Source organism: Myotis lucifugus, unplaced genomic scaffold (assembly GCF_000147115.1).
Source record: "Myotis lucifugus unplaced genomic scaffold, Myoluc2.0 scaffold_36, whole genome shotgun sequence".
Taxonomy (NCBI): Eukaryota; Metazoa; Chordata; class Mammalia; order Chiroptera; family Vespertilionidae; genus Myotis; species Myotis lucifugus.
The window spans coordinates 5820952-5843715 of record NW_005871084.1 but is presented as its reverse complement, the minus strand read 5'-3'; the positions used below and the strand labels follow the sequence as shown (position 1 = coordinate 5843715).

Below are 22764 nucleotides of genomic sequence, written 5' to 3'. Positions count from 1 at the left end.
ATATTAGATGATTTCACTTACAAAAATCAAACATATATTTAATATAAAAAAATTTATTTTAAAACAATCAAGATTCAAATAAAGGGCATCCTCCAGGATTCCAAAATGGCCAAGAAATATATTCTCACAAATCCCTGGAAAATCCTTGAAAAAGTCATTTAACCTTTTTGGGTCTCAGCTTTTTAAAAGTCAGTGAATTTAAATGAGGGCCTAGGCTGGGTAATCTCTGAGGCAGCACAGTCCAATGGGCTCTCTGGTGACAGAAATGTTCTCTACCTGCCACTGGTCAACACCTTGAGTATCTGAAATGTGACTGGTGGGACCGAGGAACTAAATTTTAAATTTTATTTAACTTGATTTCATTTAAATGTAAATAATCATGTGGCTAGTGGATATGCATTGGACAAGGCAGCTCTGCGGGGTCCCTCCTGATGTCAGGAAAATTAGAAGCGGTGGAGGTTGAGGTCCTTGCCTCCGATGGAAGGTTGCTCCTTGGCTGACAGTGAGCTCTCAGCACCTCTGCTGGTGAGCAAGGGGCGCTGCAGGGCTCAGTGAGCCACATGCCTGCTTTGCTGTTAGCAAGGCCACCTAGAATCCAAAGGAGAAAGGATCTCAACAACATGACGTCAGCGGAGAAGGAACAGAGCGAGCTCTTCTTGTTCCTGGATGTTCTGGGTTCTTGGAGGGAACACAGGAACCTGGTCCAGTTAGATAAGAGGGCTGGCTCCCAACCACCAATCAATCAGAAGCTTTTAAGATAGGAGTCCATGAAATATGTACTCACTACACAAAAAATATCGAATGAAGTGTAGTTTCCACTTAGAAGCACCCCTGAGGGCCAGGCTCCAGGTTCTCATGACATGAAACCTGCATTAGACTTCCTTCCATCTACTCTACCTTTCCTAAGGGATCAGTGAGGTCCATCAAGGTATTTTCCCTTTGTCAGGGAGGGGGTCTGAAATGTGGTACTTTCCTGCCCTCCCCAAGAACTAATTTTTTTCTGAAAGAAACAAAAGCAACAAAAACACTCATTTGTGCCATTGTGGTCAGCACAATTGCACACCTTTAAGTTGCCACATTTAAAACTCTTTCTAGGGCCCCGAGGAGTGAGGTGATTATGTTTAATATAACCTTCTGGGTTTGGGTTTCATGCAGACCAACAAAGAATATGGAAACATGTAATTCCATACTGCAGCCCGAAGTACAGCTACGGTTCCAGCCTCAATCAAAATGTTTGTTTACTTATCTGTTAATCTCATTATTTTTCTCAATTCACTCTCAGTAAGTGAGAGTTCAGAATCTGAAGTTCAGCCATTTCTGAAATATGACCAAAATGCAAAGTCGGAGAGAGACACTATTCAACTGGGGAAAAGAAATGCATAAATCCCCCAATGAATGACTTGGAGTGTCCGTTAATTTTCTCCTAACAGAAAACCATTTTCTATGGAGAAGGTATGTGGACAAAGGAGTGACTTTTTAGAAATTTACCAGTGATTTTATCGTGGTAAATTGAGCCACAATCCCAATTTGAATCCGCGCTATTATTGCTAAAAATGCATGGAGCCTGTATTTATTTTCAGAGGGGATTTGGTATCATTTTTATTAGTTGCTCTTCACAAAAAGCAAAACAGAAACCACCCAAACCTCTGAGAGGTAGATCAGATTTTATCTCTTTTATTTTTTTCTTTCCAAATGAGGAAACCACACAAAGTGATTTGCCCTGGGGTCAGCCAGCCCATCGGTGGCTGGACTGGGGTTAGATGTTCTGGTCTCTAGATTCCCAACCTGCCAAATTGTCTGTCTCCCAGGGAGACGCACCACCGGGGGCTGTGCAACCAGTAACTATGCTGACTGACCAGTCTTCTTCCTAAATACTCTCCAAAGTCTCCCCATCCCAAGTGCCTCGGGCTCAGGACCTCCTCAGAGGAGCCCTTCCCTCTGAGGCATTGCTTCTGGTTCCTTTGTAACTAATACCATCTGGATGGCGTCCAAGATCCTCCTTATTCTGAATTCTCTTCTATAGCAACGAAGTCATATTATTGTTACTATGATCTGGCCATGACCCTCGGCTGTTCTAAAGACCCTGCTGGCTGTCTTCCCCGAGGCAGAGTGTTACTCAGACAGAGTGGGTTCCAGGTGTACCTGTACAGGTGTGGTGGAGGGCTGGGGAGAGTGCTTCCCAAGCCTGGCACAGGGTTGCCAAGTGGGCTGAGTTCCCTCCTGCTCTCAGGAGGGCTAGAGGAGAGCCATCGTCAAGGTGGCCACTCCTGCCTGCAGGCAGGTCAAGACCAGCACATGCATTGTTCTAAGGCTCCTTTTCGGGGAAGGGGAGGCTGGAGTGGGGGGGAGCGGGGAGGGGTCTTGGCTTCTAGGGTACAAAGCAAGATTAAGTAAACTTCATAGATTCGTAGAATGAGAGCCTGGGCTCTGCACTCAAGTTTCTAAGTTAGCATGTTAGCCACATTTCCAGTGACTGGCACCGCAGTGTTTCCGCAAGAGTGTTCTGGGGAACACCGGCTTCAGGAGGCGCTTTGCAGAAACAGGGTCCCATTGTCAAATACATGTGAGGAAGACCAGAGGTTACATCTCCTTTTGTCGAGTCACATTCCCATTGCAAAGGCTGTGAGAAGTCCCGCAATGATGAACCCAGTGCTGCGGAAACTCAACTAGTGGGAGAGCTTCCTTTAATGAATGACACTGACTAACGTCCCACAGAACACACTCGGGAGATGGACGGCAAGGCCATGGGGTCCCAGCCTGAAGTCATTTCTCACCTCCCAGGACTCTCCCTCCTGAAAGCTGGGTTTCTGCTCCCGGTGGCACCAATCCAGGCACTCTCCTTGGCTTTGCCAGTCTTGACCTCAGTTGTCTTCTGTCTTTTTACCATGTTGTTTCATTAGAAAATGCTTCCCAGCTGATATCGAAAGGGAGTGACCAGTGGAAGATTTCTATCACTGCAGGGTCCCCTGGACCTCCCGCCCAGGGAAGTGGAGAGACCATTCTTCCCTGGCTGGCAGACTCCGGAAGCTGTCACCTGCTTGTGCTGATGTGGGCCTGGGTTTGTCCCAACTCAGAGAAGCTCCTGATTCTTCTCTCTCTTTTCCCTCAAAAGGATTTTTTCTCCAATTTCTATTTTAAAGGACCAGGACTTGTCTAACACAATGGGGGTCCTAAGGAATCCAAAAGGTGCATCTTGAACCAGGTTCTAGTCAAGACAGAGGTTTTCTGGTTTCTTTCTTGTGCTCAGCCCTCCACACCTCCGCAACAGGACCTTGTCCCCTTCCCTTCTCTCCTGGCTCCACCTGACCACTAACCAAGGGCTTCTGAAATACTTTACTCCACCCTCTCCAATCATGTTTAATTGTCCCCCTCTTCCTTGAATATTCACACACACATACACATGCACATACAGAAACACACATGCATGCACACACCTACATGCACACATGCACACACACGGACACACCTACAGAAACACACACACACACACACACACAGTCTCCCACCATTCCAATCTTTGACACCGTCCTCCTTCCAACCTTTATCTAGGTGCAGACAACTTGGCACAGTCTAAGTAGGAATGCGGGTGAAAAAGGTAGGGATTTCTTTATCTATCTGTCAGCGCCTCTTCATTACGGACGAGCTCATTTAAAATGTGGAGACTTTGCCTCCCACCGGCCATACCCCAGGAAGATCTTTATTCCCTGCAGATGCTCATGTACTTGCCCACATCACGGTGACAAGAGGCCGTCCCTCCCAGGTGGGCACCGATGGGAAAGTGCCTGTCGGTGCCCTGTGCATCAGGAGTGAGGATGAGAGGTGGAGAAGCAGAGGAGGCCCAGGGCCCCACGAGGAGCCAGAAGCCCCGACAAGGAAAAGACACCGTGAGGATAAAGGAACTCAGACCGAGGAAGACCTGGGTTCTTTCCCCATCCCAGGTGAAAAGTGGGTTTCCAGGAATCCTTTCGCAGGTTCACAGTGAACTCTCCCTTATCAACACTCTCCCTTGACCGTTTCGTTCTCTTTAGTCTTGGCATCATGCACAGCAGGTAAACTGCTGACACTTATTGTCTCTGTCACAAAACACAGCTTCGAATTATTGGTGAGCAACTGGTGGTCCCACAGGAGGGGGAGAGGAAGCCAGAGGAGATCCACTGTGGGGGTTGTGGGGGTTAGGGATTAGATATGGATGGCAGAGTTGGGGTGGGGGTGGGGAGGTGTCAGCCTGGGGACCCACCATTCTTGACCACATCTGTTTAAATTCAGTGACGGTAAAACATGAGCCCATGGGAAGACGGTGACCTTCCCTCCCCCTCCTCCCAGCTCCAGGCCCAGCCCAGAACAGGAATCAGATCCATGAAGACAGGAGCCAGAACCAGGCAGTCAGGGTCGCTGCTGGCTCACCTGTGTCCCCTGGGTGAGAAGTGGGAGCAGTGTGAGTGCAATGTGTATTTCACACCTGCACCCCCCATGAGGCTTGATCTAAAGCACTGTGTGGTCATCACAGCCTTTATTCCCTTTGGAGCTTCAATACCCTTGGATGTGCCACAGGACCCGTCTAAGCCCATTTTGTTAGAAACTTGGAGCTTCGCCGAGCCTCCTCCCCTTGATGTCCGGGAACAGGTGAGATGACGATGGGCTCGGGCCCCAAGGTCCCCCTTGCCCTGCTGGCAGGGAGCCGGGCTGTAGGTCCCTCACACCTGAGCCCAGAGGAGCAGAGATCAAGGAACAAAGGGCCATCTGAGCTGGTCATTCCTCTCCACACAGTCCTGGGGCAGCGCCAGCAGTACCCCAGGCAGGGACCCAGAGGAGGAGTGGCCTTGGTGGGAGGGCTGTGCCCGGCCGTCTGGCTCTCCTGGCCTCAGGGTCTGGCTGCATTGCGACATGGGCTGCAGCAGCATTGGGTCCAACAAGCCCCGGGCTGAAGTTTGTGCAAACTGCGGGTGGCACCTCCCATGCTCCCCTCACCCGTCTTCCCTCTCCTGCTTTCTCTCCAGGTCTCACTCTTTTGTGGGTTGTTTGCCTCTCCTAGTCTTTGACTTTTTCCTTGAGCATTGGTGCCTATCAGTGCAATCGCAGCTGTGCCTTATCCTGCCTTTGAGTTTTAAAAGCCCCCCTGCTGTGGATGGTCCATGGGACACGCAGTTCCTCCACAGCAGGACTGAAGCACCAGAGGGCCCCGCATCGCCCAAGAGTGCGTGGCTGAATTAGCTAATAATCAGGTAAAACCGCGCATTTTCTATCTTCGCTGTCTCCGTGAAGTCTTGCACCTGCTCAGACAGACGGCTGTGATGGGGATGCAGCAAATGAGCAGCCATCGCCTGGGAGGCTGTGCAGATGGTGTGGGAGCACAGGGTGCTGGCCCAGTTCATCAAAGGGAAGGCGACTCGCTCTCCGTGGCAGCACGAGGGCCCGACTGGCTGGCGAGCAGCTGGGTGTGAGTTTGGGGATGCGGCTGCCAGAGAGAATGTCCTTCTTGGGCAAGCAGAAGGCTTCGCGATTCCGCTGGCCATGCCGCAGCACCGAAGTCACTGTTTGCCACACGGCTCAGCTCATCAGCTCATCCCACGTGAGGCCTGAGGTTTGGCCCCCGCAGGCACCCAGCCCTGGGCCACAATGCACAGCAGCCCCGGGCACATCTTGAGGCGGGAAAAGGAGCAGGAGGCCGAGGCAAATACCAGGCCCGAGCTGGAAGGAGGGTAAGGAATATCTCCCTCCACTCTCCCCACCCCCCAAAACCCCACACCCAGCTAAGACCAACTTGAAAACTGAAAATAGGGGCTGGCGGGGAGATGCGGAGAGAATAGCCCTGAAAGAAAGTCGTTTTTGACCAGAGGGGTGGGAAAAGGTCCTCTCTTCCCTCAGTTGGCAAAGTGGTTGATTGTGCAACCTGTGAGCCCAGTGCGGCACCTCTTATCTGCGCCTTCGCGTCCGTTAAACTGACAAAGGGGAACTGTCCCCACACGGGGCCCACAGTTAGCTCCGACTCACGCTGGGGCAGGTCTGGGGTCGGCCCCTTCCAGGTGCTGGCTCTTTGCTCACCAGGGACGCCTTCCCGCCCAGCTCTGCTCCCCGAGAGACTGCACAACGGGAGGTCACATGTGTGGAGTGAGGGTGGCATTCAGTCTTGGCTTCCCAGAGAGAATCAAAGCCGGGTTAGTAAGTTAACTGTTTACAGGCCACCTGGGACCCTTGAATGATAAGGAGAGCCTTACCCTGGTGAAAACATTGTTCGGGGTCAGAAGTCTCTGGGGAGATGTCTTTGAGTCCTGGGGTGGGAGCAGCCAGGCCCTCCGGGAAGGAGGCACCAGGGCAGGTCCCGAGCATGCACTGGGCCCTGGCGGCTGTGGCCACACGCGCCGAGGACACCAGCCATGCAGGCTGGCCCTGAGCCCTTCTCCTGGGTCTGGCTCCCTCTCAGCCCTGCCTCGAGCCCTGGTTCTCCCCTCACTTTGCCCAGTTTCCTGTGAGCATTGGAGAGATTGTGGTGTCTGCCATCATGCTCCAAATGATTCCAAACCATCAGTTTACAAATTTCGGAGTTCTAATATTCTCATCATTAATAGTAACGCTGCTTCTCCTCCTCATTCTTTTCTTTTTCAAGCATCAAATGATTTCAAAACATTTATTTTATTTGGTGTCTCGAGGATGGGCTTAACTCTGAGTCCGTTCCATTCTGGCTCTTGGCAAACAGTGTCCAGCTGGGACATGTGCCGCTCAGCCATGAGGACCCCATCCACCCACCAGGACGAATTCACCAGTCCAGTGACGCCCCTGGTCCTGGAACTGCAGCGATGGGTGCCCCTGGTCTCCTTAGATTGAACTTGAGCCAGGAACCGCCAGACCCAGGTACCATTCCAGGCTTCAAACTGACTAGAGCATCGCCGAAGTCCTTTCCAACTACTGCAGTCGATGCCTTCACCACGCAGCCCTTTCACGGTGGCACCTCCATCACCCCTGCCTCCTGCTTCGTTTTTATCTAGAAAGCAGTAAGAGTAGAGAGTGAGAGAAGGCTGAGTAGCAATTCACTCCTGAAATCAGGGGTTCAGATCAAGTTGGGGGCGGGGTGAGCATGACGCCCAGACCTGACATGCTGACCGCTGGGTGAATTATTTTCACTTCTGTGAAAAAGGCTTTCATGTTGCTTTGCCTGAAGCCTGCCGCATCTTAAAACCACCAGTGTCACGAGCTGTCTTATGGAAAGTGGAAATGGGCAGGATGTGGTTTGAACTGACACACACACACACAAAAGAAAGAAATAAAAAGAAAAAAAGGAGGCAGCTCATTTCTCTTTAGGGAGTTTAAAGTGATGGCAAGGGTCAGGCCAGAGACTGACATGGAGCCAACAGGCCAATCAGGTCTGGATCAGCCAAACCAGTTGCTGATCAAACAAAGGTGGTAAAGCAACAACAGAACACATATGCACACAACAACCAAAACACAAAAACAAATCAACTAAACATGTTTCTGGTTTCCAGGAGTAAAACTTTGCAATTATATAGCAACTTGCATATGGCAAGAAACACTCACCTACACACGATGCTCGAGACAGACGACAGAGAATGCAGAGCTGGGCCGCTATTCCTGCTTCGGGAGAAGAGCACTGAAATAGGGTGTGGTTATGAGGAGGCAAGTTACAAAGGGGGTGCGGGGATCCAGGACTCCTGAGGCTCGATCCAGAGGTATGTTTGGTTCTCCTGAATCCATGTAAACAGAGACCCATTTCAGAGGAAGAAGCAGGTCCCCAAGGTGGAGACCCCTGAGTCACCGTGCTGCCTTGGCCAGGGAGCCACGTCCCAGCCTTACTGTGCGCCCCGGTGCCTGTCACCTTACCGGCCCATTGAGACACTCAGTAAAAAGTCTGTTAACTCAACAATTGATTATAAATAATGAAAGCACCCAGAGGCCACTACATTGGGGCCTTGACTTACAAGTGTCCCGACTAATGAGTTTTTTGAGATACCAGCTGTCTCTCCGCCCATTTTTTGCATTGAGTTGATAGAGTAATTTGAGTTAACGAGCTCCTTAACGAGCTCGGTCTCGGAACGAATTAAACTCGTAAGTCAAGGCCCCACTGTAATTTCCAAAGGTTTAGATTCAGAATTCTCTGAGCTACCGAATGATCTTGAGGTGAGTGTTCCATGCTGCCCTCCTGAATTGGGGAGACAGAGGAAAAGCCCTTCTTAGCTTTCCTGGGAAGGAGAAGAGTGGATATGAAAACAACAGGAGTGGATGAGTACCTGGAAACTGAAGGTGGCCCACGTTTCTCAGAAAGAGAGAATCACCTGGCTCCATCACTTTCTATCCCAGGTCCATTTCCACCAGACAAGTCCCACCTGAGGGACCTTTCTCCACGTGTCTGTTAACACATGTGTCTTTGATGTGGGGAACTGTGTGGAGGAAGGTAATTATCCCAGCACCTTTGTTGATTGGCTGGTGTAGGTTGTTGTCCTTCTAAATGACTTTGGGGGAAGTGACATGATGTCTCTGGGTGTTCGTTTCCTCATCTCTAAAATCTGGGTGATGATAACAGCACCCACATTGTGGGTGGTCATGAGGATGTAGTGATGTCATCCGTGGAAATGCTCAGAACAGTGCCCGGCATGGAGTGAGCGCCCAGGACATGGCAGGGACTGTCCCCCGCAGGGTGCTTGACACAGGGTAATCGTTTTTAAATTATAAAACCTCAGCCTGCGTGTTTTTTTTCCTGCACAGACATTATCCAGAGCAGCAGAGCTGTTTAATGTTGCCCTGGCTTCCTTCCCTCTGTTCTGGGGAGGAAGGGGGGAGGGCAGAGGGAAAAGGAAGGACACGCACGTGTGGCAAACACCACCCTGCACACACCTCTGAGACATTCATGCACTCACACACACCGAAATCACACTTTATTTTTAGCACAAAAGTGCTTAATACATGATAAAGGTTACACTTCACATCCGTGAAGAAAGAAAGGAGGGCTCAATAAACGAAGCTGGAACAATTATTCCTAATTATTTAGGAAAATGAGTCTATTTTTATTCTTTAACCACACACCAATTTTACAGATGGATCAGAAATTAATGCCCTTCCCAATCCAAAGTCAAATCAATGCATTTCAGAATGAAGGATGCCTTACTAAGCACAAAGGGGACAGAACAAGAAGAAAAAAATTACAAATGTGACCACATAAAACACTAAGCCTGTGAAAATCACAAAAGTAATAAAATCAAAGGGGAAATGTCACACCAGATGAAAATATTTATCATATATGTGAGAGCCCATTATTCCATTGGGTGACTTATTTTTTTTTATTCACCTTTAAGAGCTCTTTGTTTATTAAGGAAGTCAGCACTTGTGTCTCATACGTGTCACATGCCATTATCCACATGTTTGTGGTGGTGCCTGTCTCCTGAGAATATTTAGCCCCTATGCTGTTAAATTTGTAATTCTAACAGAAATTAATTATAAGCTGACTTCATATATATATGTATGGCCACCTCTGATGCCACCTGAGAGATGAATTGCCAAGAATAACAGAAGCTGAGCGATAGAACTGTTCGTTGTTAGAGCTTTAGTTGAGAGGGAATACACTGAATTTTAGATCTAGGCTCTTCTGCTGCCTTAAAAAAAATCCCTGGTAACTATTTTTGTTGGAATTTTGACATAAAGCTGCCATTCTTAAAGCCTTAGAGCCCTGTCTGTTTTCAATCCATGCCCTCATTTCTTTGTCTGAAACACCAGCCAAGTCACCAACTTTCACTGAATGTTTTTAGAGGCAGAAGCCAGGAAAATTATCACACCCACGAGTGACTGGCTCCATGTTGAGTGGCAGGCACTGGACGTTCTGTGATGTTATTCTTCATACCTTTCAAAGTCTCCTTGATCTGTGTAGGCTACATAACAATATGCCCAATTCCTTGACTGCTTTCCATTTTGTTTTCAAGCTGGGCATGTGGTATTTCCAAACAAGATCTAGAACAGGTAGGCATGAAATCCAACCCTCATGATTTCATTAGGTGTCTTTAAATCTCCATGAAGTTTTTATTAGTTCTGGTAACCAAGAAAGAAAGAAAAACAAAACAAAACAAAAACACAGCAAGTCATTTGTTAAAGTCATAAAGCTGAACTAAATGGATAAGGTCCTCTAATTGACCTCGAGGAAGCTCAGGGACACTGTAGATCAGCTGCTAAATGACTTGTGATGTCTCGATTTAGAGTAGATGTCTGGCTCCCTAGCAGATTTGTCTGCCCATAAATTTCTTGATTAGGCTAAAGGCCTCTGTCAACATAGCCAGATCTTCAATTCAGTATGTCCTTCATTTGAGCTAATATCATGACTGAAAGCACATTCGCTCTGGGTGACACAATATTTAAATTTAAAATTGTGTTCACAGTTCATTTCCAAGACATCAATTTATTAGTGTAGGTGGGAGATGGAAACCACCAAGGTTGTAGCTATGATGCTCTAGGAGGTTTATTAATTGAAACTGCGGGCTAAAGGCAGAAGCTCTGTCTGACTTCATACTGCCTGCCAAGGATGCCTGGTTTTCAGTGCATTAGTGCCCCTTGTGGGAAATACTGTTAAACATTTATTTTTTTTATGGTTCAGTTCAGGCTCCACAAGACATCACTGAAATGTCCAAAGTAAATTCTTAGTATAAGTCACTGGCATTGAACATAAGCCAAGAGCTTCTTGCTATATCTCACTTGCCTGTTCAAAAGAGAACAACTGGTTAAAGAAGCTGCATGGAATTTTGGACTGATTTACCAACTTTTCTACTTGTCAACTATTGGAAGAAGAGATATATGGGCAATATATTCCATTTTAAATGGTTATGTTTTCTCTTTGTTGTCATTGTTAGCTCCTAATACTCTTTCACATCAAGAAAAACAGGCTTATAATAGGAATGTGAAAATCCTGCTTAGGAATGCTAAAAAAACAAAAACAACACACACACACACACACACACACACACACACACCTTAATTTTGGTTTTCTGGAACTTTCTTTTCCCAAGCAAGCAGCCCATTTTCTTGTGGGTAGAAAGTTTCCTCCTAACACATATAAGTAAAGAGGTCTCTCAAGCAGGAAGAGTCAGGAAGGATAAAAAAAGAATAGGTAAAACTACAGATAATGCCAAACCAGATTGCGTTGGGATAAATTACTTCTTCCGTTGATTCCTTAACAACGGTAAAGCAAAGCCATTGACATTGGATTAAATATCCCAAGAATTAATTGAACATTAAAGAAATGAGGCTACTTGTGTTCTACTTTTGTTTTTCAGCATGAAATGGAATATTCAGACTCTTTCTTCCAGCTTCCTGTGGAACAGAGTTACTCCCAGGGTGGGTGGTGGAAGTAGTGTTCCCAGGTAGCCTACAATTTGCACATCAGTTGATATTTTTATCTTCTTATCATCTTATTCATTTCCTTCCTATTCCTAGTCCTCCCATCAACTTTACAATTCCCTAAGTACCAGAAACAAAGGAAAGACTGGGCCCTCTAGCAGCCAACTCATAGAAGATCTAGAATTTCCTTTCTGTGGGGCAAGCACACCCTATTTCTGCATAGAAAGAGCCAGGACATAGTGGTTCATCTCTCAGGGGTTCTCCCCTGGTATAAATGGGGGAAATCCTTTAAAATCCCCTGAGGTATAGTGATTACTTGTGTAGTGTATATGACACTCATTCCACAAACTCAGATATGTCATAAATAACATATCTTTATTTTATTTCAGTCAAATTAAATAAGACTCTAAACCTGCCTTCCACGGGCTGGTAGAAGATTTAATTTCATTCTTGTTTGTCAAGTGGAATTCCCCCTTTCCCTAGGACAGAAGAGTCCAGAGGTCCTTGCCTGGGAATGGAGGGGAACCAAGACTCCAGTTTATCATGGCCAACACTTCTGTCAGGTCCCAGAGCCAAGGTGATCTCCTGAAGGCAGGTAACCCTATTGCTTTGGGGTCAAGCTTGAGCAGAGATCTCTGACAAGTCTGGGAGCCCCATGGTCCAAGACTGAGCCTCATCAGGTACCCCACAAGCCATCTCTTCAGAAGTTCTTCCCCAGCACCAGGCACTGCCAGGGAGCAAGGATTGAGATCTACTTCTCTCTCTCTTGGAGGAGGCTGCCATATTGCCCAAATAAGACACACTAAGCTTCCTTCCCTATTTTGGAGTTAGATCCCTCTCCCCACAACTCTCTCTGCATTTCCATATGTTCTGTCTTTTCAGCATCTCTCCAATCATATCCATCTGGGGATACCTCATAGTCGGTCGGGTGGTATTACCTGCTTATGCTCTCCAAAGAAGCAGATCCCCAATCCCCCCAAAACTGGTCTTTAACTCAGGCCCTTCTAGAAACTCTGGTTTCTCTGAACACTAAGGGTCTGAAAGCAACTTCTGCTTTCCCTTTACACTTGAAATCTCTTAGACAAGGCCTAGTCATTGTGGATGGTCTTTTGTTTCTTCTTTATATTTTAATGCACATTTATTTACTTAAACACATTAAGCACACCAATTTCACATTTGGTCTCTAATCGTTGTATTACCTGCTGTCTTTGTGACTCCTATTCTGTGGTTGTGGTTTCTGTTGACTCTCACTTATGGTGACTTGTTTCCTAGTGTGTTTGCTGATTTCTGTTGGGACTTCATGTTCCCTGGAACTTTACCTGTGGTACATCTGGGTTTGAAGTGTGTTCCCTCAGAGTGGTTTCCTGTTTGCTCCTGCCTGCCACCTGGGACACTACCAGCCTGGAACCTTCTTACAAAATTATGGGCTTAGGATTTGGGGGGGCCTCTTGAGAACTATGAATCCTGGCCACAGACCACATGAGTGTAGACTTGTGGTTAGGAACTTTCATGGGAGACATTTTGGGGAGTCCTTTCATGGGAGACTTTGGTTTTTGTTTTTCCCTATGCCCAGAGCCAAGATTTAGATAAACAAGTGTTCTTACTGCTCCTGTCTGGTGTTTTTTCTAGTTCAAAAGTGGCACTCATTAGCAGGCTGCCTCTGGATAGGTAGCTGTGGTCTGACATCTCAGCCTGTGTGGCCGTAGGCTCTCTCCACTGCCCCCAGGGACATGGCTCCTTAGAGCCCAAGGTCTAGGCCACCAATGGAGAATGCCTGTGGGTTGAATGGTGGCTTTGGTCTTCTCTCTCATCATTTCAAGGCTTTAATGATTTCCCTTTCTTTCTCTTTACCTTAGCCAAACATTTGTAAAGTTATATAAGGACTGTTTCTCCAAAGACCTAGGCTGCCATATTGTCCAACATAATTTCCTACCATAGTTTCTCTTTTTCTGTTCTTACGATAGTTTCTCTCCCCACCCCACCCCTACCTCTTTCTCTTGTTCCTTTAGTCCTTTCAACACTTCTATAACCAAATTTCTGTATTAAATTCTCTCTGTTAGAAAAACTTAGTATGATTCTTGACTGGACCTCTGGTAGAGACACAATCCCTCAGTCTGATTCAGCTCCCAGCCCTGACTGTCAGGGACCATCCAGCCAAACCTTCTACTGCACAGATCAGCCTGGCTGAAGTGAAAGTCAAATGGGGGTGTGGCTAAAATTACAAAGCTAAAATGAACCTGAGTAACTCACACACATCAATTAATGCAATTACATAAATTTGTATATAGGGGAAAAAAGAGTTTGGGAATCAGTACGGGGCTCAAATTTTTTCTGTACCTGCAAGCAGTGTTACCTTTAGGCAAGAGACTTTGCTTATGTGTTATGGAATGCATTTTGTCCCCTTAAAGATATGCTGAAGATCTCACCCCCAGTACATCAGAATGTGACCTTATTTGGAAAAAGGGTCATTGAGATGTAATTAGTTATGTTGAGAAAAGGTCTTACTAGAGTAGGGTGGGACCTTAACCCAATGTAACTAGTGTTCTTATAAACAAAGGAGAAGGTCAGACACCAAGACACAGAGAAGGGAGAATGCCATGGGAGGACAGAGGCAGAGATGGGACTGATGGAGCTGTAAACTAAAGGTCCCCAAGGGTGGACAGCCACCTGATGAGCAGGAAATGGCAAGGAAGGATCCCTCTAGATCCTCAGAGGGATCATGGGCTGCTGTCACCTTGAATTCAGAACAGTCACCTCCAGGACTGTGAGAGAATAAATTTCTGCTGTTTTAAGCCATTATGGCATCCCCTGCAAACGAATACATTAGCTGAGTCTCAGTTTCTTCATCTATAAAAGGGGGTAGTAGCACTTGATAGAGTTGCTTTGAAGATTAAACTAAGGCACTGTATGCAAACCATTTGGCTCTTAGAAGACAACCACGACATAGTAACTGTTATCATGATTTTGCAATAGTGAGCTAGCTGGCTGCCAACATAGTGCCTTTCCTGTCAACAGGGCCTACCTACCCAAACACACACACACACACACACACACACACACACACACACACACTGTTCTATGTATAACCTAGTGCTGTTATGTAGCCAAGTCTGATGTGCTTTTGCCCCTTTCAGAACTTCCAGGACTTTCATTTCAGCCAGGCTGATCTGCGTAGTAGAAGGTTTGGCTGGATGTGAAGAGATCTGAATCCAGCGATGGCCCTGGAGATAGGACAGCTGGAGAACATCATGTTCTTAGCTCGGCTCCTGCCCCACCTGGAAACATTGCTCCCTGTGACTTTCACATTTGTGGCCTGAACTTACAACCACAAAGAGCTGCCAGTTGTAAACAGCTGAACGGAAAGTGCTTTTGTTTTACATGTGCCAAGGTGTTTGCCCATGATTAATAAAAATGACCACAACTTCTGTTCTTTTGATGTGCCTTCTTTTAAAAAAAAAGTTGATTGCTGGTGACACCCCAAACTCAGATAGAGGGAGACAGCACAGGTTTGATTTGAATCTATGTGGGGGCCCTAGGAAGAGGGGAGCCTGCAGCACCCCATTCCTTCCCGGGTTCTCAAGGGAGCTGCCTATCATTCTCACTACTATGTAGGGACACTCATAAACAATTTTTCCAAATGAACCAGTCTGAGAAAGACAAGTATCACATGATCTCACTCATATGTGGAATCTAATGAACAAAATAAACTGATGAACAAAATAGATCCAGAAACATAGAAACATGGAATGGACTGTAGAATCTTGAGGGAAGGCAGGGAGGGTGGGTGGATGGGAAGAAATCACCCAAAGAATTGTATGCATATATGCATAAACCCATGGACACAGACAGTAGGATGATAAAGCCCTGGGGCGGGGGTGGGAAGTAGGGGGGCTGAGTGTGGGGGAGTCGGGGGTTGGCTAGAAGAGGTCTGCTGGGGGGTGGGAAGGGGGACATATGTAATACTTTCAACAATCAAGATTTAAAAAATAATAATTTTCCAAGGCAGTAGGTAACTTTCCAAAACGTCCACAGTGTGAGTGAGAAACAGCCAGGCTGCAGCCTCCCACGCATGTGCAAGGAGAACCCAGCTGCCGAGAGAACACGGGTGTGCCTGCCTGGGGCGTCCCCTCGCTTCTGGCTACCAGCTGCTCAGAGCTGAAATTGGAGCAGCCACAGACCAAAGTTGCTGCCTGCAAACATGTGCCCTTGACCACTGACAGTGCCAGCGCTGCTCCTCTCCAACTGCTGCACCAATCAGGACTCCAGAAACAAGCCAAGCTCAGGACTAACCTGCGCCCTGTCTGAGTCGTCTCACCTTTGAGCCACAGCTGTGCAGGGCGTCAGGGCCATTCATGGTGCCCCTCTCCCAGGACACAGGACTGCCTGAGGAGAAACTGTCCCTGGGAACTCTAAATAGTAATTAGGCAAATCCTAAATTACAGAGTTCTCACTCCGCAGAGACATGCAAATGATAATTTTGCCTCCTCCAAAAGCCCACAGCCTGATTTTGCTCTCCATCTGCAAACTGCTGCCATCCTGCAAAGCAGGTCCCCAGTGGGGCTTTCCTGGACAAGCCACCAAAAGGGCTCACTCCAGGCTGGGTCAGTGCTCCTCCTGCTGAGATGCAGGAAAGAATGGGAGGGAGGGAGGGAGGGAAGGAAGGAGGGAGGGAGGGGAGGGGAGAGAGAGAGAGAGAGAACCCCTTTGCATTGTTTTTACCAACCACAGATATGTGTTGGGCACTGACTCTGTGCTAAGTATTGTTGGGGATAAAACAAAGTATGAGATATAACCCTTATGGCTCAAGTAGTTTCCAATGTAGTCAGAAGGGGGGAAAAACCCACACAACAATTTCTTTAAGCACTTAATTTTATACCACAGGTAACTTAGGGCTGTAGAAATTCAGAGAAGGGGGGTGGTGCTGGAAACTGGAGGAGAAAATGCTTCATGTGGGAGATGGAGCCTGGGGTAGATCCTGAAAGATCAGGAGGGACCAGGAGAAGAACCAGCCCAGGGCTGGGAGACAGCAAAGTCCCACCTGTGGCCGCCTCCTCCCTGGACCTGGAGCAGCCCTCTTCAATTCACCGTCATCTCCTGTGTTCCTAAGGATGGTTCAGTGGGCTCTCGCTGTGGGTGGCCACATCAGGAGTCAGAGACCTGTCAGCAGGGAAGCCGACCCTGCCCTGTTCCTCTGTTCCTCGGAGGTGGGGAGGTTCCCTGCTGATTGGGTTGTCGGCCCCTGCCTCTTCAGTCCCATCCCAGCTGTTTCTGCAGAATTGGCTCCAGGACCAGTGAGCCCTCTACCGAGCAGGATCTGGGGTTTCCTTCACCACTCTGCAGGATTTGGAGACACCCCTATGACGTGACTGTGGCTCCACAGAGCCTGGGGGCAAGGGTGGGGCGCTGGCTCCTCCTCCAGGTTCCCCCCAGGGCCAAGGCCTCAGGGAACCTGCTCTTCCCCTCAGGGTTCCCCTCACCTGTTCCTAATGTTCTGGATCCCAGGACTCCGGAGCTGTGGCCTGTGTGGGCCTGCTGCTCTCCGCCCAGCCTCTGTCTGGGAGAAGGGCTCCCTGGGCAGCATATCTGAGCTGGGCCTGCTGAGCGAGAACCCCAGCAGGAGCCCTGGGCAGGGAAGGAGGGCCAGGCAGGAGGGTATCTGGAGTTTTCTGGAATGTGTGCATGCAGGGCCTGCTGGGGGAGCGGCGGTAGGGGTCAATGCTTGGAGGGCCTTGAGCACAGCGCTGAGGATTCTCCCTGCGGGAACAAGGGGCCTTTAATGTTTTCAGCAGAGAAGACACATGGCTAGGCCTGTGTTTGGGAAAGATAACCCCCAGCTTTGATATTTTTAGCTATAAAAGGTTGCCTGGGTTAATGAATCACTTTTTTACAGGTCTTGTCTCATATGGCCTCATCCATCAATACCCATCTCTAATTCATTATCCAGACACAACACCAGGCACTCAGATTTATGGGGATGTGGGAGATAGTGGAGTGAACAGTGGGAGTGGGGGGAGAATTCCGAGCAGGGGCCATGCAGTTCCCTCTGACCCGAGTGAGCCATCACCCCACATCCCGGGTGAAGTCTAATTCCTCTGCAGGTCATTTGGGTTTTTAAGATCTCTCTGTTTCATAACAGAGCAGAACTAGGATGCTGTGGACTTGTTCCAACAGGAGAGGATGTGTGTAAGTCATTTGATTACGTTATTGCTGGGTAAATCAAGAGCATCCGCGTGGGTGAGAGCGTCTGGTGTCTGATGCTGGCGATTTGCAGCACTAATAACAATATCCTCACTTGGGCAGCGTCACAGAGCCAGGAGGCTTCCACCAGCTTCCGCTCGAGTCCTGTGACCACCAGGGCGTGGACTCCAGGGTCACACTGCCTGGATAGACCCCAGCCCTGCCATTTACATGCTGTGCAACCTCGGGTAAAACAGCCTCTCTGTGCTTCAGTGGCCTATTTATAAAATAGAAATGACAACAGAATCTACATAATGGGGATGTTGGAAGGACTGGATGAATCAATACATGCAAAGCGTTTAGGTTAGTGTCAGGCACGATGGGAGCAGATTCTAATAGAATGTTACCTTTCTCCTTCTTACTATCTCCCTGGCTACTGAGACATGGCCAGAACAGGACTTAAGCTTGTCATTTTCCCATGGTCTCACCATTCATCCTTGACCCTTCCATGTCCAAGGAAAGAGCCCCTATTGTGTTCCAGCATCTGTGAAGTTCCCAGAATGCTTGCTCCTTGAAGTGTATCAATCCCCATCTAATTAGTAATTAACATATGTGTAGGGATTTAGGGTTGGGTACCTGGCAGTGAATTACTCTACATAATTGTCCGGTGTGAATTAAACCAGGGGCATTTGTATTCCAAGTTTCCAGAATATTCTAGGCAACAATGTTTGGTAGGTGAATAAGTGCCATGAAGGGCAACAATAGAAGGAACCATCTGGGCCAATGTCGATTCATTAATCCATCGTGTACATCACACACTGAGTCAGCCCAGTGCTGTGAGTAGTTATAAAATGATCTCATTTAATTTACTAAGTGTGAGCCTTAAATCATAAAGCTGAACACCTCATGAAATCACATCAATTACTTCTGGTCAACTGACCGGATCCTTTGCTACTTGATAAACTTTAGAAAGCAGTGTTTATTGATTTAGATGAACCCTGATTTAAGAAAACAAAATGTACAGACTTACAAAATTGGCAAATTAGAGATTATGGGACTTCCAAAAGCATTTTTCAACTTTATAGAAAAAGACCCTTTGGAAGAACCTATAAATTTCAAGCTCCCAAAGAGTGTTAAAAATATAATTCTACTTACTGAAAATTAATTTTCTCAGGAATACAGTGAATGTACAAATAAATCCAGCTTTAGGATAATGCTATTTAATTAAATCAAATGGTCCAAGAGCAGATGTTTGTGCTAATGAGCATATAGAACTTATAAAAGAATAAACTATAGAAAAGTATTAAAGATGAAAAATGGGACAAAGAACCAAGGATGACTAGGAAAGGAAGGGAGGAAGGGGAAGAAGAATGTTGGGAAGGTCTAAAGCCCCAAAGAAATCAAGGCTTGTGGGATATCCCAAAGACAATAAAAAGACTTTATGTTTCCGTCCCTCCTTTAGAAGAACAAAGAAAGGCTAGACCCTCCTGGGCCGAAGCACAGTAGTAGAGGTAGCAGAGAGAAAGAAACAATCTTCTTAACTCTCCACTGTCAGGAACAGGACCACTGTCTACTCGGGCAGGACATTGATGCTAAAAGGTGAAGCCAGATGCCACAGGACTTTGACTCAAGACCCAGCTGCCATCGTTCATGACATCAACTATCTGTCCTGACCTCAATGCTTGGGCTCTCCTGGATTTTAGCTGGTAAATTGACTCAATCTTTGATTCTATCTTTGTCTCTCATTTACCTAATATTTTGGCAACTTCAAGATCTGGGGTGTCACGTCTCTGAAGGCTTCCAGACAACACGCACCGTCTTTACTCTTCACCCCTTTGGCTCAGCTCTTAACTCACTCTCCTCTTTTCCTCCTTTGACAGGGCTAACCGATGGCAAGAACAGAAGCATGCTGTGGGCAGAGTGCATCTTGATTATAGTGGAGCCCTTGCTCGAACCTCTCATTTGAATCTCAGTAGAAACGACAGGAAGCTTGCACGCCACATGATAATAAAATGAAGCCAGCAGTGTTTCCCAAAAGCGTTTTACAGAATTCCACACTCAGACACACAGAACAGAGGGTTCCATGCTCTTCACGATTCACTTAGCACAATAATAGAGACTCTGAGAACATTTTCTTTTAAAGTAAATCTTATCTATATTTAGAGAAACCATTCCTCTACCAGCCACATTCTAAAAAACCCTGCACTTGGGCTGATTCCCAGTGGGTTGAAGAACTGGACTTAAAGACTACTGTTCAGTGCCCATTTGTGTAGATATTTCTAGGCCAGATCAAAGCTGTGGGTCTGGTCCTGGTCAGCACAACTTTTTTTTTTTAAATCAATGACTTGTAAAGATAAAATTCATACCTATCAATTGGTGGTGGAAAGACAGTTAATATAATGGAAGGCAGGGTCAAAAATGCAAATAATCTAAACAATGACTTTTCATTGTTCCTTTTTGACTTGAACCCTATCCCATCGCATTTATGTGGAAAGAATCAAGGGCACAAGCGTCTCAGGGGAAAGCTGGCTCAGCAACCATTTACATGTGGCCACAGCACACGTAAATCTGACAACACAGTCATGCTGATACAATCCAAAGCCACATTACTAGAAGCTTATTGTCCAGAAGTTCCTGTCTGGAGTATGCATTCCATTCTAGGAGGGCCACTTGAGACTAAATAATGTGTGGAAGAGGTTGGATAGGGCAGAAAAGTCCTTTATGTTCATGGCTCCAACTGTATCGTAGAATAAGAGGAAACTCTAAGAGGGTGGAACATTGATTTGTTTTCAACATAGACAGGATTATCGCCTGTACGTTGTGTAAAACTTGCTCTGCGTGCCCAAAGTCTAGAAAGTGAACCAAAGGGTGGAAGTCGGATTTCACTTCAACATAAGACCTTTGTATATTTCATGATGGAATATGTTGCCCTTAAAGTAGTAAGTGTCCTGCCATGGGAAGTGTTCAAACGGGTGCTGAATGCCCAAGGGTTCAGGCTCAAGGAGGAGGGGTGACATCAAAGGACACTTTCATCTCAGATTCTCAGATTTTTCTGGTCAATTTAAATATTGAACTACCTCATTGAGGGGGTAACAATCACTGGGATAACCTAGCCTGTCCTCTCCACATTTCACAGAATCCTGTCCAAGGCCTCATCCTCTATACAGTGGTTCTCAACCTTCTAAACCCTTTAAATACGGTTCCTCATGTTGTGACCCAACCATAAATTATTTTCGTTGCTACTTCATAACTGTAATGTTGCTACTGTTATGAATCGTAATGTAAATATCTGATATGCAGGATGGTCTTAGGCGACCCCTGTGAAAGGGTTGTTCCACCGCCAAAGGGGTCGCGACCCACAGGTTGAGAACCGCTGCTCTATGACATTTCTGCCTTTCATTCTCAGTTCAATCTGAAAATGAGAACACTAGGAGCTTAGCCACCGAGGCCCGGAGCTGCCTGGCACTGGCTCCTGGCCGTCCTAAGGCTTGTATCCAGTTCATCCTTTAATGCTGCAACGTGCCTCCATAGCTTTCCAACAAATTCCTCTCTTTTTTCAACCTGGCATGAGTTGGTTTCTATTCCTGGCAAATTGAAGAACTTAAACTATGACCCCAGTCTAATACCTTTTACAACATTATCTCACCAGAGGATAGTTCAAGTCCATTTAAGTAAGAATTTTTGTTATAATTTGATAATATAGTTATTCCCCACCCCTACACCTTGAGCATTGAACTCCATAAACATTAGAGCAATAGAACAGAGAATCCAATATGCATCTCATAGTAATTCACCCTCAAGTGGATATGGAATTTCAAAGAACCCAAAGAAAGTGTCTGTGAACAGATTGATTGACATTTTAATTCTTAAAAACTTCATGTCCTGCAATGCATGTTATTTGGAAAGCAGCTCTTCATTATGCATATACCAATCTCCCTCTGAAATGTCTCACTAATGGTGTAAGTTTTATACTTATCGTTTCTGGCCTGGAACCAAGAAAATGGCACGGCCACTAAAAGTTCACTTGTTACCCAGCTGGCCTGACAGTTAATTAATGGGCTTTATTAGGCTGGAGGGCGGGAGGCCTCCCTGAGCCAAGTTTAGGACCCAGCTGGGTCTCAAAGGTCGGCGAGCCTCGAGTGAAGCTTGAACGTCACGCTGTGAAGTCCCCGAGCTCTTGGCAGAGCACAGCTTTCTGTTCTGAAAGTAATGGCCTCATGTCTCTCGTGAACAAGTCCTGTTAGAGATCAAAGCAACCTTTCAGAACCTGGTTTTGATGAGTTAAGGGAAAATGAACCAGAAACATGAGGATTAAATGTCCCTTAAAACTCCCCTTGGGATGTAAATGCTGAGAAAAATGTGCTGGGCCATACCGGGCATGGGATTTGAGCAGACCCCAACCATGTGGGGAAACAGAGTGAAGCTTCTGACAAATTGACGCCCATCTGGCTCTGCCTCTACCTAATTGGTCTGTATTATGGTCCTTAAGGGGGTCTCGTAAAGGAAAGGGCACCTGTGCTCTACTGGGGGCCTACTCCCACCTATGGGGCTTAATCTCTTCAAATGGACCAATAGTAACCATCCACAGTTCGGTTGTTACTTTTGCTTTAAATCACTCACTACATGAAGTGATTCTGCACAGGTATAGGTGTCTTCTAGGGCGTCAGACGTACAAGAGAAAATGGTTTTGTTAATTTCTCACTAAAAACATAGCTCTCTCAAAGGGGTTTCTATGACATCAAAGAGGAGTGTTAAGTCAATCTGTCTCTTAAATGTGCAACGAATGAATGGAAGACTCTAGAAGGTTCCATTTGTTTGTTTTTATTGAGGTGACATTCACATAACAGAAAATGAACCATTTTAGTAAATAATTCATTGGCATTTAGTACATTCATAATGTTGTGCAACTAACTCTGCCTATTTGCACATTTTCATTACCCCAAAAGAAAACCCAAACCCATTAAGCAGTTGCTCCTTAATCCTTCCTCTCCTCTCCTCATGGCAACCACAAATCTGGTTTCTGTTTCTGTGGACTTACCTATTCTGGATATGTCATATCAATGGCATACAACAAATAACCTTTTGTGTCTAGCTTCTTTCACTTAGCATAATATGTTTGAGGTTCATCCACATTGCAACAGTATCAATACTTCATTTCTTTTTATAGCTGAACTAGACCCGGTGCACAAAATTTGTGTTGGGGGCAGGGGGATCCCTAAGCCCAGCCTGCACCCTCTCCAGTCCGGGACCCCTCAGGTG

At 46.6% G+C, this 22764-nt stretch overlaps 1 long non-coding RNA gene across 2 annotated transcripts; it reads right to left on the bottom strand.

The window, feature by feature from the left end:
- Nucleotides 1-6611: 6611 nt before the first annotated feature.
- Nucleotides 6612-8591, bottom strand: LOC111825686. 2 transcript variants are annotated; one of them, XR_002828888.1, is made up of 4 exons: nucleotides 8241-8591; nucleotides 7531-7603; nucleotides 7086-7189; nucleotides 6612-6979 (listed from the first exon to the last, which is right to left on the bottom strand). It is a non-coding gene; the product is annotated as an uncharacterized LOC111825686 (long non-coding RNA). The 2 variants fall into 2 exon arrangements; XR_002828889.1 differs by lacking the exon at nucleotides 7086-7189 and having other exon boundaries at nucleotides 7531-8591.
- Nucleotides 8592-22764: the final 14173 nt, after the last annotated feature.